This window comes from Thalassophryne amazonica, chromosome 22 (assembly GCF_902500255.1).
Source record: "Thalassophryne amazonica chromosome 22, fThaAma1.1, whole genome shotgun sequence".
In the NCBI taxonomy this organism is placed as follows: Eukaryota; Metazoa; Chordata; class Actinopteri; order Batrachoidiformes; family Batrachoididae; genus Thalassophryne; species Thalassophryne amazonica.
Window position 1 is genome coordinate 16,062,316 of NC_047124.1, and position 14,745 is coordinate 16,077,060.

The window sequence follows — 14,745 nt, forward strand, 5'->3', positions numbered from 1 at the left end:
CTTAAGGAGAAATGAGTTAGAGCAGGAAAAATGCTGATTTATTCCACAAAATGTTGCAGTTCTGGGAAGCCGCGCGGATGATCGCATCACCATGGGATGGATTTTATCAAAAGGATATATGTGGCATTTCTCATTGTTTGTACACTTAAAGTGGAAAGAACATCAACATATTACTTCAATCCTCGATATGGTTTAAACACCCCTTGACTAATCTGATATGACTGTGAATGAGATTGCAATCTAAAGAGGGACTTTTGCACTTTAAGGCATTTTCACTTTAATGCCATTTAAAATGATTCTGTCCATTGCCAAGTTACGTAAGAGGCCCTTAAGTCACACTTACTCCATTTATGATGAAAACCTTTGTAAGAATTTATTGGTGTTTGACTGCACAAGTACACACCCATGTAAGCAGCCAAAAAAATTTTCTAGGCCTAAATTTGATTAATTTTAAGCTTTTTTTAATTGAACTATTGCAATAAAATCTATACTTCGCAGGTGTCTTTCATATTGCCACTGCATATTACTATAAAAACCATAATGTAAGAATGGTTACAGTGTAGGAAAATTAAATAAACACAGCCAAAGTGGACGTCTGCAGAGATAAGTTGAGCGGAGGGAGGGTAGAAACGCCCAGACAGCTGCTATTGCTCCATCCAAACCATCCCTGACAGTTGACAGGACTGTGCACAACACTGCTGCCGTCAAGGCTGAGGCAGATGACGAGCCGTTGAGCATCGCTTTTGCAGTCAGGTTCTGACATTCCGGGCTGAAGAGGCAGCTAAACTGTTTGGCAGATGTGATTGTTCACAAACATTTCGGTATAGCCATTATTTTTATCGATATGACAACATTTATTTAATCAACTAAACAATGTAGAAAAACAAACCCACTTGGCTGTTGGAAATCATGTCATTATGTAGGTTGTGCAGCAGAGGGCGCACAAATGGCATTGTTCCAATACTTTCAAGCATGGCTGGGACCCCATCACCCCTTGGTTACATTACCAACAAGAGACAGAAACAAAGCAACCAGCTGCCATTCATTTTCAGTCAGAGTGGGCGTTTTACAGTGACAAGAGACAACTAGTCGCGATGATGCCAGCTCGGGATTACCAAAATAGGTTAAAAGTCTATTTTATGCAAATGCAGAACGCTACGACTGCCAGTCCGAGTGAAGGCAGTGTAATGGACGCATGATGCATATTAATTTATTATTCATGAAAAGTTCATGTTTAAGCTGTAAAAGATCAAACCTCTGTTACATTTCTTTGTCATAAGGGTTTGATGATAAAATATTGGGAATGATTGCCATTTTTTACATATATATTGCAATTTTTATTTTTTTTACCCCCTGATATCAGTATTGTATCAGGCCCTGAAAATCCAGTGATCCATTTTGGTCTGGTTCTAGAGCCGATTGGCTCTGTACTGTCTTTTGACTCGTCCACTCACTTTTTCTGTTTTTGCAGGTTTTTGGGAAGGAATACCTTGTACAGCAGCTTCACGTCCCATATGATGAACACGAAGTTACGCAAGTACGTGAGAAGTTCCGTGGAACAGCTCGGTGTCTGTTTATCTCCAGGAGGGAGGGTGTAGGGCAGAGGGGCCTGCAGCCACCCACGCCATCTGTCTAGACACGTTACTTCCAGTCATTTTCGATGGCATGCCAATGACGACACACCGGCAACACGCTGGGGACAGACGACCACATCCTCTGCCACTCCTGAACATCTGACGGAGACATGAACTCACTCTTTTTTTTTTCTTTTTCTTTACTGATTCACACACCACATAACAGTCCATGGTAATGTAAAGAACAGCATCACAGATGGATAATTAAGAGAATAAAGTAGCACAAAACACTAAAATGACCTCAGTTTAAGCATGTTAAGTGGAATTTTGAGTCAAAAAGGTGCCAGAAAGGTGTTTAAATCACCCGAACAGCTGATTTAATTATTTTCACATAATTTATGTAATTTCTAACAAAAGGTGCTGTCAATAATGACTCCAAAGGCCTTAAATTTATTTACTCGTTTAACAGTTTTGTTCTTTTTCAATTAATGATTTATCGTTTACCCTCTTGTTTTCAAAAATTACAGAGTTTATTTTTACAAGGTTAATTGATAAAACATTTTTTAACACAATCAACATCTTGACGCTTTTGCAGAACCATTCAGATTTCTAGATCTTTCCAAGGATGTTGATTTAAGCATTTTAGACACTGAACCAAGATCAATCAGATGTATGAAATAAATAACGTGGGCCCAGACATTGAACCCTGTGGTATTCCATATCTTACCTGTAATAATATTGTGTAATGAACATATTAACAAAAAAATAACTAAAATTTAAAAAAATTCAGTTACACTTTATTTATTTATTTTGTAAAGGATTTTGTGTTTCCATTTAAAAATTGCTCTTGCTATGTTGGAAAAAGACAGCTCCCTGGAATTATACACCCAGACACAAGGGAGGCTATTTAATGGGAGAAGCCTTAATTTTTACAGCAATTGATATTTTCTACAAGATTGTTCAACAATACAATTTTCCATCTTTTAAAAGCATTGGTGGCCACGAGTGACTGTCAGCTTTCAGATGTGGCTTAAAACGTCAGCTTTGCATTTCATGTCGGCTGAACGAGTGCCGCTCCGCCTTTTGTTCCCAGCAGAAATCCAGCGTGGTAAAGACATTAAAGAGTCAGATGTAGAAAAGCCTAATTACACATCGGGTGATTTGACCAGTCTAGGTTTTATTTCGTAATACAGGCTCTATTTATTTAGGGTGAATGTGCCAGCCAACTACTCCTGGCATGGGATGGAAATACTTCAGGGAACCCCATCCACATGGCACTCATCCTTTCCTCTGGCTCCATTTCATGTATCGGTCAAGTTGTGAATCAGATAGGATTGTCACTCGAGTTAGTGCCTGAGCCGAATCATGTTTCCCTGACTTCCTGACGCCGCCGTGTTAAATTCCAATCCTGGAATATTCGTCTGCAGCAGACTGGGAGTTTCCAAAACTGTGTGTACCATTTAACAGTGGAGTCCAGTTGTGGGCATTCAACCCCGTCAACGTGACGATACTTACATCTTTCGATCATGAGTTGGGGTTGATCGTGTATGACTCACTAGACCTAACTATAACTCATGATTTCATTCTACTAGTATTTTGCTTGGACATTCTTCTCTCTGCCATGTCACACTCAACATATTGACACAGATTCTTGTGTATTATCACTCATGGCTGGCGTTCATTGTTAATCAGTAACATTAACATCAAGCAGTTTCAGGTTCAGGTTGGCGCCCATCACCATTTTTCCAGTTCTAGAAGTCAGTTCATTTTTTTTCTGCTTGTTTCTTTGAAATGAAATAATTTCAGCACGTCATTAACATGTTCCCTCAACCTTATTTATGTCATCATCCAATAAGCCAACACTGATAAGGACGTCATCCAAGAATCTGTTCAAAGAAAAAGAAAATGGAGAAGGCTGATGACCTCATGGGATGACAACATCATGATTTAGACAGGACTTAGGCTTGCAGCAGCAGAATCGACTTCTGTAACAGACTGCCAGTGTGGTGGCAACATTTGAGGACCATTGAAGCTCTATATGCACCATTGGATTTGCATAAGTTTCACTTTGATCCTGGAATAATTGTAGTAACATTTCTGCCTTCTTTGCAGTTCCTAATCAGTTGTTTGACATGTCTTTCCTTAGAAAGCTTCTGCAGCCTGGTGTGGAATACTGAAATTGGCAGTAGGTTACCTAACACATGAGATGCCTATGGGGTCATTTGCTTTCAGAGTTGATCAAGGTACCGTATCATGCCTGTAGACCAGGCAAAACGACACTGTTGCCCCTCATCAAGACAGGCCAGATCAGGATCAGGAGCATGTCCTGGCGCTGTGCATTGCCGCCTCCACCATCCTACAGAACCTCTGTGGTTCCTGATTGGCAGCTACCCAGGCCAACCAATGGTCCATCCTTACCCACCTCCCAAAAGTACCTATCCATCTGCCACAAACCAATGAGACATGGGTGTCAATTTGGACTACTCCAGTTGCTGAGGTCCTCAGCACTGTGGCACTCACAAAATAGATCATATTCAGCAAAATGTGTCATATGGCCATAGTGTCAAGTTTGACAATTTCTCACAGTGTAAATAATTTGACATAAGGTTATTCTAGTGATACAGAAGAATTGGTCAGTACCAAGGAGACCCAGTTCTCATCTTAGATTGCTGGTTAAAGTCCAAAATTCCAGTCACCTCAATTCTAAAAACTTGGACCTTCATCATCATCCTTGAGTAAGGTGACATTTCTCAGGTGCTTAGGTGACCTGGCTCACTGTAGACAGCGATGACACACAGCGCAGATCGTCAGAGCATCCACCTACATGTGATCCAGTCTGAGAAGACAACAATGTGGTGTTTTGAACACACCTTGTGACCAGACAACTTGGTGAGGTGGGAGGTGACATCAACACAGAAGGGCTGACTGCCCAGAAGAAACCTGACAGGAGATAAAGCTGCTACAATTCCATACTATGCCCTTGGGTAGCAAGCAAGGATACTACTAAGATAAATGATGATGCACGTATCTTAACTTCTCCGGTGGTAACTTTGGATACTCTATTTTCTTTTATTCATCCATCATCACTGTTGCTCAAGCACTCTACAGTACATCAATAAACTTCATGTTTTAGTTTTCAGCAGAGTTAAATCTCTCTTTGGGATCACATTCAACAGAACACATGGTGTGTCCATCCTGGATTTAAGATCTTATAATTTTCAACCTAGCCACTCAAATATGCCACATCAAAGCAAAGACACAAGACGCATTAGTGCGTGCAGACGACCAGAGCAATGGACCCGAACCCAGAGTTCTTTTCAAAAGTCCAACCATGCTGACAGCATTCCAAAGACAGCCTGCCCACATCAAACCTTGCCCAGAGACTAAGTGAGCCTCAAGAGACCAATGTGGTTCAACATCAGAGTCCATGCTAACTTACTTACCTGGCAGGAGTGGCTTTCAAAGTGTTTGACGTACATGTTTTTAATTTAAGGCAGTAGTGTTACATTTCACTTTGAAGTGTTACAAAGTGGATAACTGCTCCCTTCAACACTTTTGTAGAATAAATGTCTGTTGGAAAGGATGATTTATACCATGACGCTGATGGGTAAAGACTTGCTGATTTCAAATGTGGCAGGTACAGCCAGACTGGCACGATCCATGCCACTGAAAATGCCATTTTGGAAGAACAAATAACAGAGCCATGCATTGTCACTAAGGTAGGCATCTTCAATCCCTATCAGGCAATTAAGCACAATTAACACCCAATGATCAAGCTAACTGGTTCGGCGCAACATATCGCCATAATCCTGTGCAATTTCTCCAGTGATTCATGATCATGGATGAGACTTGGATCCACCACCAAGACCAGATCAGAGATGAACCAGAAGAGCATTCAGAGTTATTAACTCTGCTGTTAATAACAATCACAACAACCTCATATATTGGAAAATCACCATTTTGTTATTGTATTTTTTTAAGTCATATCATCAACACGCGGGTATGGGAGTGTTTCCCTTTTGATGTGTTTGTACATGACGTTTACGTAAAAATGGTGACTTCTTGCAAACACTAAGCCATTAACCTGTTGCCAAAATTCTAAGGCTGCTGTTATCGTTTGTACCTTTTTACGAGTCAGTTGGGAAGAATTGCACTGAATGCGGTTGCGCCTCACTGCCTTTTGCACTATGAATGTTTTGCCATCAAACTCCCAAGAAAACCTGATGTTTCCGGCAGAAAACTCCAAAGCTAAACTGTCTGTCACACTATGACGAATTGAGGAAACGCATGAGTAACGTAAACAAAATTTTGATATCCAGTTGTATCTGTTTTTGTTCTGTAAAAGACTTTTCTCATTTGTTAAATGTTATCCTTGTCAGCTGATGTGTATTGAGTCAGTCAGAAAGTTTTGTACATGCTCAAAACTTTACTTGTGTGAAGTGCCTTGAGGCAACTTTGTTGTGATTTGGCACTATATAAATGAAAATAAACTGAAATTGAAATTGCTGAAGTAATAACGGGCAACCACGATGATCTAAACCAACTTTCACCATCAGATCTTTCAAAAAGAAAGGTTTGGAGACAGATCTGGATCAAATGTGTAATTAACACTTTCCTGACCCAAAGATTATCTCTGTATTTTTTTTTTTTTTTTTTTAATCAAACATCCAAGAAATCTAAGTAAGCGTAGTCTAGAGTAGCTATGGGTGGTATTCAGGAATATGAACTGAACAAACTCTGCCCTATTGAGCTAGTTTGGTATGCTAGTCCTACAAACTATTTCCGCACATGAAATAAGGACCTCAACAGTCACACTTTTGTCACTAACAGAGGTTCAAGATGGAGATATCCTCAAAGACAAGGATCTATACGTGAAACGAATACTGGACTAAGTTTGCAAATGTAGGATGGGAGTCCATGCAGTCTTGGATGACACCTGATAACCGGTTGGCAGGTATTATTTGCAAATCTGCACTTATTTGACAAACCCACATGACTGAAGTGAACCAGACATTAGCCATCTGTGTGTCTCAGACAGTGACATTCCAAACCAAACTGAACAGATGATCCCATAAACTCAGTGACATAAGCATGACACATCCAGTAGTTCCTGGATACGCCCCCATAACAGACATTTACAAGTTGTTATAATAACCCTCTGAGCTATACACCACTTCAAATGGCAAAGTAGTGTGTACAGTAAGTGTACACAGTAACAGTGTCTAACAGGGCATGGTCATTATTGTTGTGGAATTTAAACTCATCTGGCTTCCATTAGAATGCATCCTGGTGTATTTCCATAAGGGAGGCAGCTGTCTGGAAAACACGATGGTGGACGTTTCCATGGCAGAGGCTTCCTGACAACACAGAGGTGTTGATGGAGAAGTGATGGAGGTGTTGGCAATGATTATGGTGGTAAAGTCACCTGCCGAGTCGCTACAGCCCCTAAACAATTAGGAGGGGAAGTCATGGAAGTAATCTTCACAGACAGGACATTAACTTCACTCAAAGTAATGAAATTAATTTGGACCCAGGTAATTTTTAAACTACAATTTAAGTCATATCTTGTGTGCCTTTTTGCTCCATACAAAAACCCTACAGCAATGAATCAAGTGTATTTACTGTGCTGTTCCAAATATGACATTTTTGGAGGGGTGGAACACATCTGGAACAAAATCAGATTGTTTTATATTCAGGGTCTAGACTTACAACATATTTATTTGAAATGCTGGTGTTAAGTACATGTCCATACTGTAATAAAGTGCAGCTATTTCAGTCCTGTTCCTCTGTGGTCAGTGTAATGGGGGCCTGGATGAGCCTTATTAGCACTAATCAATTCACTAACCTACATTCCTGCTTTAGAAGAAAGAGGCTCTCCGTCAGCAAGACGGACGAGCCTCCGGCAAGCTAATCCTGCAAAAACCATCAACACTGTGCTCCATTCGTCTCAGTCGAAAAGGAAAACTGATGTTTCATTCCCATTTTCCAGGGTTTTCAGCAGTATTAGGTCTCGGAAAAGACAGAGCAGAAATGAGGTAACGCTATGGGGCTTTGGATTCTCTGTTCCCCGACCCACGAACTGAATAGAACTATTCAGTCAATTCATGAAACTGTCAAAGACGGTCCTGAATCCAGTCTTGGAGAGCCTCGTGAATTGAAAATACAAGCAAACAAACAGGCACCGAGTTGATCAAATGTTTGTTTTGTGCTATTTTATGGTGAACACAAGGACAATTCCAGGCAGACAAAAAAGATCAGAGGGCACACTTGGAAATATGATGACCGGACAGCGGCTGCTGCAGTAATTCAAACATCTGTCCCAAATCACGGTTTCCGGGAATGTTGAGACTCTGTCCTTAAATAATTCCTTCCTACATTGTGTCCAAACCCTAAAATACTGTTTCCACAGCACATACGTGAAATGAAGGAAACTGGATGGATTGTAAGTTTTGGTAAAAGACGTAGTTTAATTCAATCTGAAGCTGATGGAGCAGACAGAGTTGCTTGGAATTTCTTGCCATTACACTGGTTTGTCACAGTTTCATGTATTATAAAGACACGTACAGGGTGCTATTCCATAATTCCGGTGGGTGGCATGCTGTTGTGTCATAGTCATCACCAGTGTGACAGTGTGAGATGATATAGATGGCGCAATACTGTCAACATCGTGACAAACTAGGCCAACGGGAATCCCCACCAGGCCAGAAACATTTTTTAATAATGCCAATGAAAAATAACAACAACAAAATTGCAAAAAATAACAGCAAATATCCATTCATTTGGAAATCAATCATTGTGGCACATCAGTACTGCAGCACCGAGTCTTTATTTCCTGTTCTGCGGAGCACAATACATGGGTCAAAACACTTTTCTTTTAGATGTTATTGGCTATATAGTCATTTTCACATGAAGAAATTACTTAAAATATGGTTGAACTATGGTTAAAACTGTGACTGTGTTGTGTGAACTAGCAGCTGTTTGCGCTGAATGCTGGTTTAAGACTTAATGATTGTTCATTAAACACATCCAGAGATTTGTTAAATGTAAAAATTGTAAGAGTTTTTCTCTCAATCAAGATTTTAACTTTGAATAAGCAGATGTGAACATAAAAATACTCCAAAACCTGCACCATGACATAATACAGTCACCATCCAAATAGTGAAAAATATGAATAAATATGCAAGGGTTGAACATTTCCTGAAGGGGTTCACTGTTTAACATTCAGACATGGAATAACTGGTGTCGTCGACTGAACGGTCCTCCTAAAAATCGGTCCCCCCAATGACGCGGTTCACGGATTATCACGTCATTTCTGCTTCAAACTGCACTCCAGTCATCATCTATCTCAGCAACAGATATCTGAAGCTTTAGTACAACAATCATTTCCACATAAAGTCAGCATTATTTCATAATAAAAGCTGGGAGAAGTGATCAGAGCGCCGCGGCTAAACGAGCTTCTAGCTGATGCCTTCACTGCGCATCGATCATTTCACGGAATTTCATCGAGTTTCTGCTTAAAACGGCCTCATTTCTGCTTAAAACTGACTTTAGAATGATTTAAGAGGTTTTACCTTTATCATCTGATAGTTAATAATCCCAATAATCCATTTGATTGCTTTGGATGAAGAGACTCCATCTCAGACGTGCTGCTGTGGTCCGAAATGACGCATGCGCAGATGCAAAAGGCGGACCAATTTTTAGCGGAGGACCGTTCGGGTCTGTGACACCGGCTCCATCAACTCAAAAGAAGTCAGCCAAAAACAAGAAATTGACTTAATTACTAAACCAAGACTTGTGTTTAAAAAATGCAAGTTTAAGGTTAGATGTTAGAACGAAATCTAACAAAGTGAACAAATTTGCCAACACATTTCGTTGTACTCGAAATTTCAATAAACATTTCACATATATTTGACGTGTACCAGTAATTTACATTTAACACATTTTGACAACAATTTAGGATAATCGTTTAATCGTTTTCATTTCACTGTGACCTTAAGCACATTTCCTGTTACTGATAAGGTGAACTAAATCTAGGGTTATACAAGACACGTTGAGTTGGCAGCTTTTTTGACAGCAGAGGAAGGAAAGGTGGATTTATGAACACATACCACAGCTCAGCCCTAATGTCAGGCCTGCCAGTGGTTTTAATTAAGACACAGTACAAACGGAGGAGAGAGTTCAAACAGAAAGGAGGAAGATGTTTTGGAACAGCTGGATGTGGCAAACTCAGTCTATTTTTACAGACAATCCAAGCAGCAGAAATAGGTGGTGCTTTGTAAAATTCTATGCAAATGTCTTATACAAAGTTATTAAAGAGTGCAGAGTGCATTCTACGCCTCATATTTTAACAACAGAATACCTCCAATAAAATACTCATATACGTATTTTATTGGTATTTATAAATACTGATACTGACGGCAGCAATATTTATTGGCGTATCTTTGAATTCAAACATTTTTTAGTAATATTTATTTAATTAAATTAATTAAATTTAAAATTTTTATTTAATTTTGAATTCATTAAAAATTAATATTACTAAAAAATGTTTGAATTCAAAGATACTCCAATAAAATATGTATATTGTGGACGGCAGCAATATTTATTGGAGTATCTTTGAATTCAAACATTTTTAGTAATATTTATTTAATTAAATTAATTAAATTTTAAAATTTAATTAAATTTTTAATTCATTAAAAATTAATATTACAAAAAAATGTTTGAATTCAAAGATACTCCAATAAAATATGTATATTGCGGACGACAGCAATATTTATTGGAGTATCTTTGAATTCAAACATTTTTTAGTAATATTTATTAATTTTTTTCTTTATTAAGAACATTTAACAACATCTAAAACGAGATGTATTCATGATCACAATTATCTACCCATCTATCGATTTTCCATCACGTGGCAATGAAATGATTGCGACAGCCAAGTCAGATAGATCACTCTTCGTAACTACACTGGTCTGCTCCTGCTGAGGAATCACAAATTGCTCTCGAGCCAGATGGGATTTATAATACCTAGGGTGTCTTATCGGTCTTCCCTGAGGTCTCCACGCAGTTAGACATGCCCCACAAACCTCCAGAGGGAGGTGTTTGAATTGAACATCTCCACCATGTCAGGTGGCTCCCTTGCAAAAGTGCAACATTTCTTTTCTGAGCGCCGTATATATGACAGAACGGGTCACCCTCACGTTAAGAAGGAGTCCAACCAGCCTACAAAATTCCACTGCATGGATCGCCAATCTCATTCTTTCTGCAATACCCTCATTTTTATAACCGCAGGTGAGTATTCAGATAGATAGATAGCTTTTATTGTCATTACAAGATTTCCGCACTCACATTCCACATACAAACAGCAATTAATCTACAATTATTACTTGTTTACCGTAATCATGGCACACATCAGAATTAGGACAACACATATACATTTGACATTATTTATGTGCACTAAACTTGAAGCAGTCCGTTCTCCAATTGAGGCGATGTGAGTGTGTTGGCGGCCACTGCAACTGTCAAGTCGCTCCACCTGCCAGCTTGGGAAGAACAGGGGCCTGCCACAGGAGGGGAGGGGCAGGAAGAGAGGTAAAAGGAGAAGTTGGAGCATGCTTCAGTCCATGTGTAAGTCAGTTATTGTCTTTGTGGGTTGAGATAAGAATGGAGCCGAATAATCTCACCAAGGTCTGAATAAATTCCTCTGGAGGTAAACAGTGGGCAACTGACCTTGAGGCTAGATAGCCTGTAGTGTTGCAGCTGAACAGTGAAAAACACTTTTTAACAGTTCCACTTGTACAGCCAAATCCCAATTATGAATTAAGAATATTCCCAATTATGAATTAAGAATATTCAAAGGCCTCTGAAAGCCTTCAGCTTCAACTGCAAGGCATGCATCAGCTCCAAGGTGTCATCCAATTTGCGTATGAGTTCAAGAGTCAACGCAGTCTGAGAATGCACTGCCTTGCCAACCTCGTTAATCATGACGGACAAGCGAAGGCCCGTGGTTCTTGATGCCGCTGTCTTGCCAATTTTCTGGTAGATCAGGGCAGCACATAAGCTAAAAAGTACCAGGCCTGCTGCCATGAGACCAAAAATGAATAAATCCTCGACATCCTCAACGGAGAAAGGCGCCAAGCATGCCACACACCAGGAACTCCAGGAGTCGAGGATATAGCCCGCAGGATACGTTCCATCTGGGCAGGCAGGATTCCCCGGTCCTGACCTTCTTGTAGAAAAAATGGTGTCAATAGCGTTCAGAGACCAGCTGATTAATTCCATGGTTAATCCAATAGTAGTCCAATAGATCCAGAATCCAATATAGTTTTTGAGGAATTCACAGCCTGGTGAAGTAGGGACTTGAAGGTTAAAAGCAGAGAGATAAGGAAGAGTGGAGGAGATGCGACCGCCCTCATTGGAGTCCCAAGCTTTGGATCATACATCAGCTGATAAACAGAGATTTGCCTTGTTTAAAACATTAGAGTAACAAACACTGGTCCTGACACTGACCCAATGGCTTCACTGACCTCGTGCTCAGTTTTTCTCTCATTTGTCAGCAAGACTCCACAATTCAGGATATGCCAAGGTTTGCATGACTGAAGTTAGCACATATGTGTGCCCATTGCATTGTGATTCACAGTGCTGGGGCAATGATGTTCTCGTACTGCAGTTATGATTAAGATGAGTGTTTGGTTTAGGCACATTGGTGGAAGAGTTACAAGCCAACAAAGAAAGTCCAGTTCCCAAAGTGCCTTGATGCAGTTCCCAAATGATACCTGCTGCATGCATGATAGCAAGGGCCTACATAATGGGGGTGCTATTTCATGCTTTGGGACTGGCACTGGCTTGGTGCAGCTCATGTATTTTACCGCAAGAGAAGTTTAAGAGATATTGCTATTTATGTCAGATAAAATGAGGCTGTGTACTTGGAGAAGACTGGTAACAAATACCTTGAGACTTCTTGTGGTTGGTACTTTGGGAGTAAGGGAAATCAGGATGCATGTAGTATAACCAGAATGAGACTGGTGCCTGTTGAACATGTTCTCTGTGGATGCTGGACTCAAGTAAGATTCTATGTTCAATGTAGCACCTCCAAATCTGAGGCCAGGATGTCCTGGCGGAACCCTTTGGATTGTTCCTTTCAGTTTCAAAGCAGGTTGCTACATGACTGAGTTACGGTATCTTGTGTTCTTGGTCATGAATGACAGCTAATGGGAATGGGAATGTGGTGGCATCAGCAGTAATGTGTTCTGGACATTTAGGGTGAAGAGTAAGTCCCATATTAGCAGTGATGGGCACAGTTCAGCTAATCCAATAACATATAATCAGATATCAACGCTAATGTTTTTGCTAGCAGATTAGCTTTGCAGATAAGTTTTAAAACCATCATCGGACCAATTATTTTCCGATAAATTTCGTTCTAATAACTTTCAGTCCGATAACATTTTTTTCCCTGGTAAAGTGAGCAAAGTTTAATGGTTGAAAATGTTTGCAAACCCTAAAATTAAACATTTTAGTCCGTCTGTTGTGTGTTTGTGGCAGACTGGCTGCCTGTCGCTTGCTGATGATGTCATCATTAAGTGCAAAATGTGACTGGCCGGTTGACGCAGGGAGCATTGTGGGTAGTGTAGTTCAGGTTCACTTTGGACGTTACAGTTAATGTTACCGTCCGCTCGACACAAAAACAAAATGGACTAATTTATCATTATTTTATTTTATTTTTTTTGTGGCTGTAATTTAACTGCCAAGACTCGGTGGGGGAGAGGAGCTCTCACGGTGCAGCTGTGTACTGAGGGACTTTTCTTCATTGTTTATACACTGTTTTGGAAAAAAAGGATGCTTTATCTGGATTATTTATTCAGATGAATCCCACTGAAACTAACAGGTAAGAATTTATATTTACTACGTGTCTTTTACTCTGCCAATCAATGCATTAACAGACGTATTTCAATTGTTAAAGCTGCAGGGTTCAAAGTGTGTGTTCGTACTTGTAATATTGTGTTTTACTGCTTTTGACAGTGTTTGGGGTTTTATTTTTTATTCATTCATTTTTCATGCATTCTTATGTGCTTGTGATCCTTGAAATTACCCAGCAGCAAAAAGTGAAAGTGGTTTATCAGAAGCAGACAGTGTAATTTGATGTGACCGTGTCCGAATCAATACTAAAAGTTATCGGTTATCTCTAATAAAGATACATTTTTTTTTTTGCAGTTTATCATTTTAGTGTCATAAAAGATAACTTTTCAGTTATCGGATTAATGGTTATCAAAGCTAACGTTTTGGTTAACTGTGCCCACCACTGCATATTAGAAGGCACAGATCTCAATTTACCAATTGATTTATGTTACATCCCTCACCCTTGGAGTAGAACTTGAGGTTGCAAGCATGAGATCACATATACAAGCAGTCCAAATAAATTTCCTTAAAAGACAGACACAATGACTCAAACAGAGCAATACCAACATCTTAAAGATGTCATAATACCGTATCTAAACTGCACTGTGAATTTCTTAAGCGCTAGGAAAATAATGTGGTGGGGTTTTGTTTTCATGCTCCACCTATATGTTTGTGTAGAGTCTCCCGTCTGGTTAATGGGGGATTCCAGCCATAAAAATAAGTGTGGGATGACTTCACTCCCGCTGTGGTCTGCCCAGCAAACAGTGGTCAGCTACGGTCAACAGCCCACACCCTCTGGTTCGTCACTACCCTTAGAAAAGCTGAGCCATTCAGAGGAGGTGGTTTTGGAGGAGATGTTTTAGGGGGGAAATCATCGTAAAGAAACTTCTTCCTCTACATCTTTATCCCATGTTTGTGTGTCGTCAAAATGTGTGCCAAGGTTGAGAGGTTTTTAAGGACTTGTGTCTTGATGAAGGATACTTTGACACTGAACTCCACTTGGAGATCAAGGCCAACGATCCTTTGTTTAGTGGACATCCCTAAATCTTATTACAACCCCTGGCAAAAATTATGGAATCACCGGCCTCAGAGGATGTTCATTCAGTTGTTTAATTTTGTAGAAAAAAAACAGATCACAGACATGACACAAAACTAAAGTCATTTCAAATGGCAACTTTCTGGCTTTAAGAAACACTATAAGAAATCAAGAAAAAAAGATTGTGGCAGTCAGTAACGGTTACTTTTTTAGACCAAGCAGAGGAAAAAAATATGGAATCAC

General features: G+C 39.8%; 1 protein-coding gene across 2 annotated transcripts in view; it reads right to left on the bottom strand.

The window, feature by feature from the left end:
- Positions 1–14,745, bottom strand: part of LOC117503964 (synapsin-3-like) — a 139,445-nt gene that overhangs the window by 21,277 nt on the left and 103,423 nt on the right. The gene's annotated exons all lie outside the window — the stretch shown is intronic.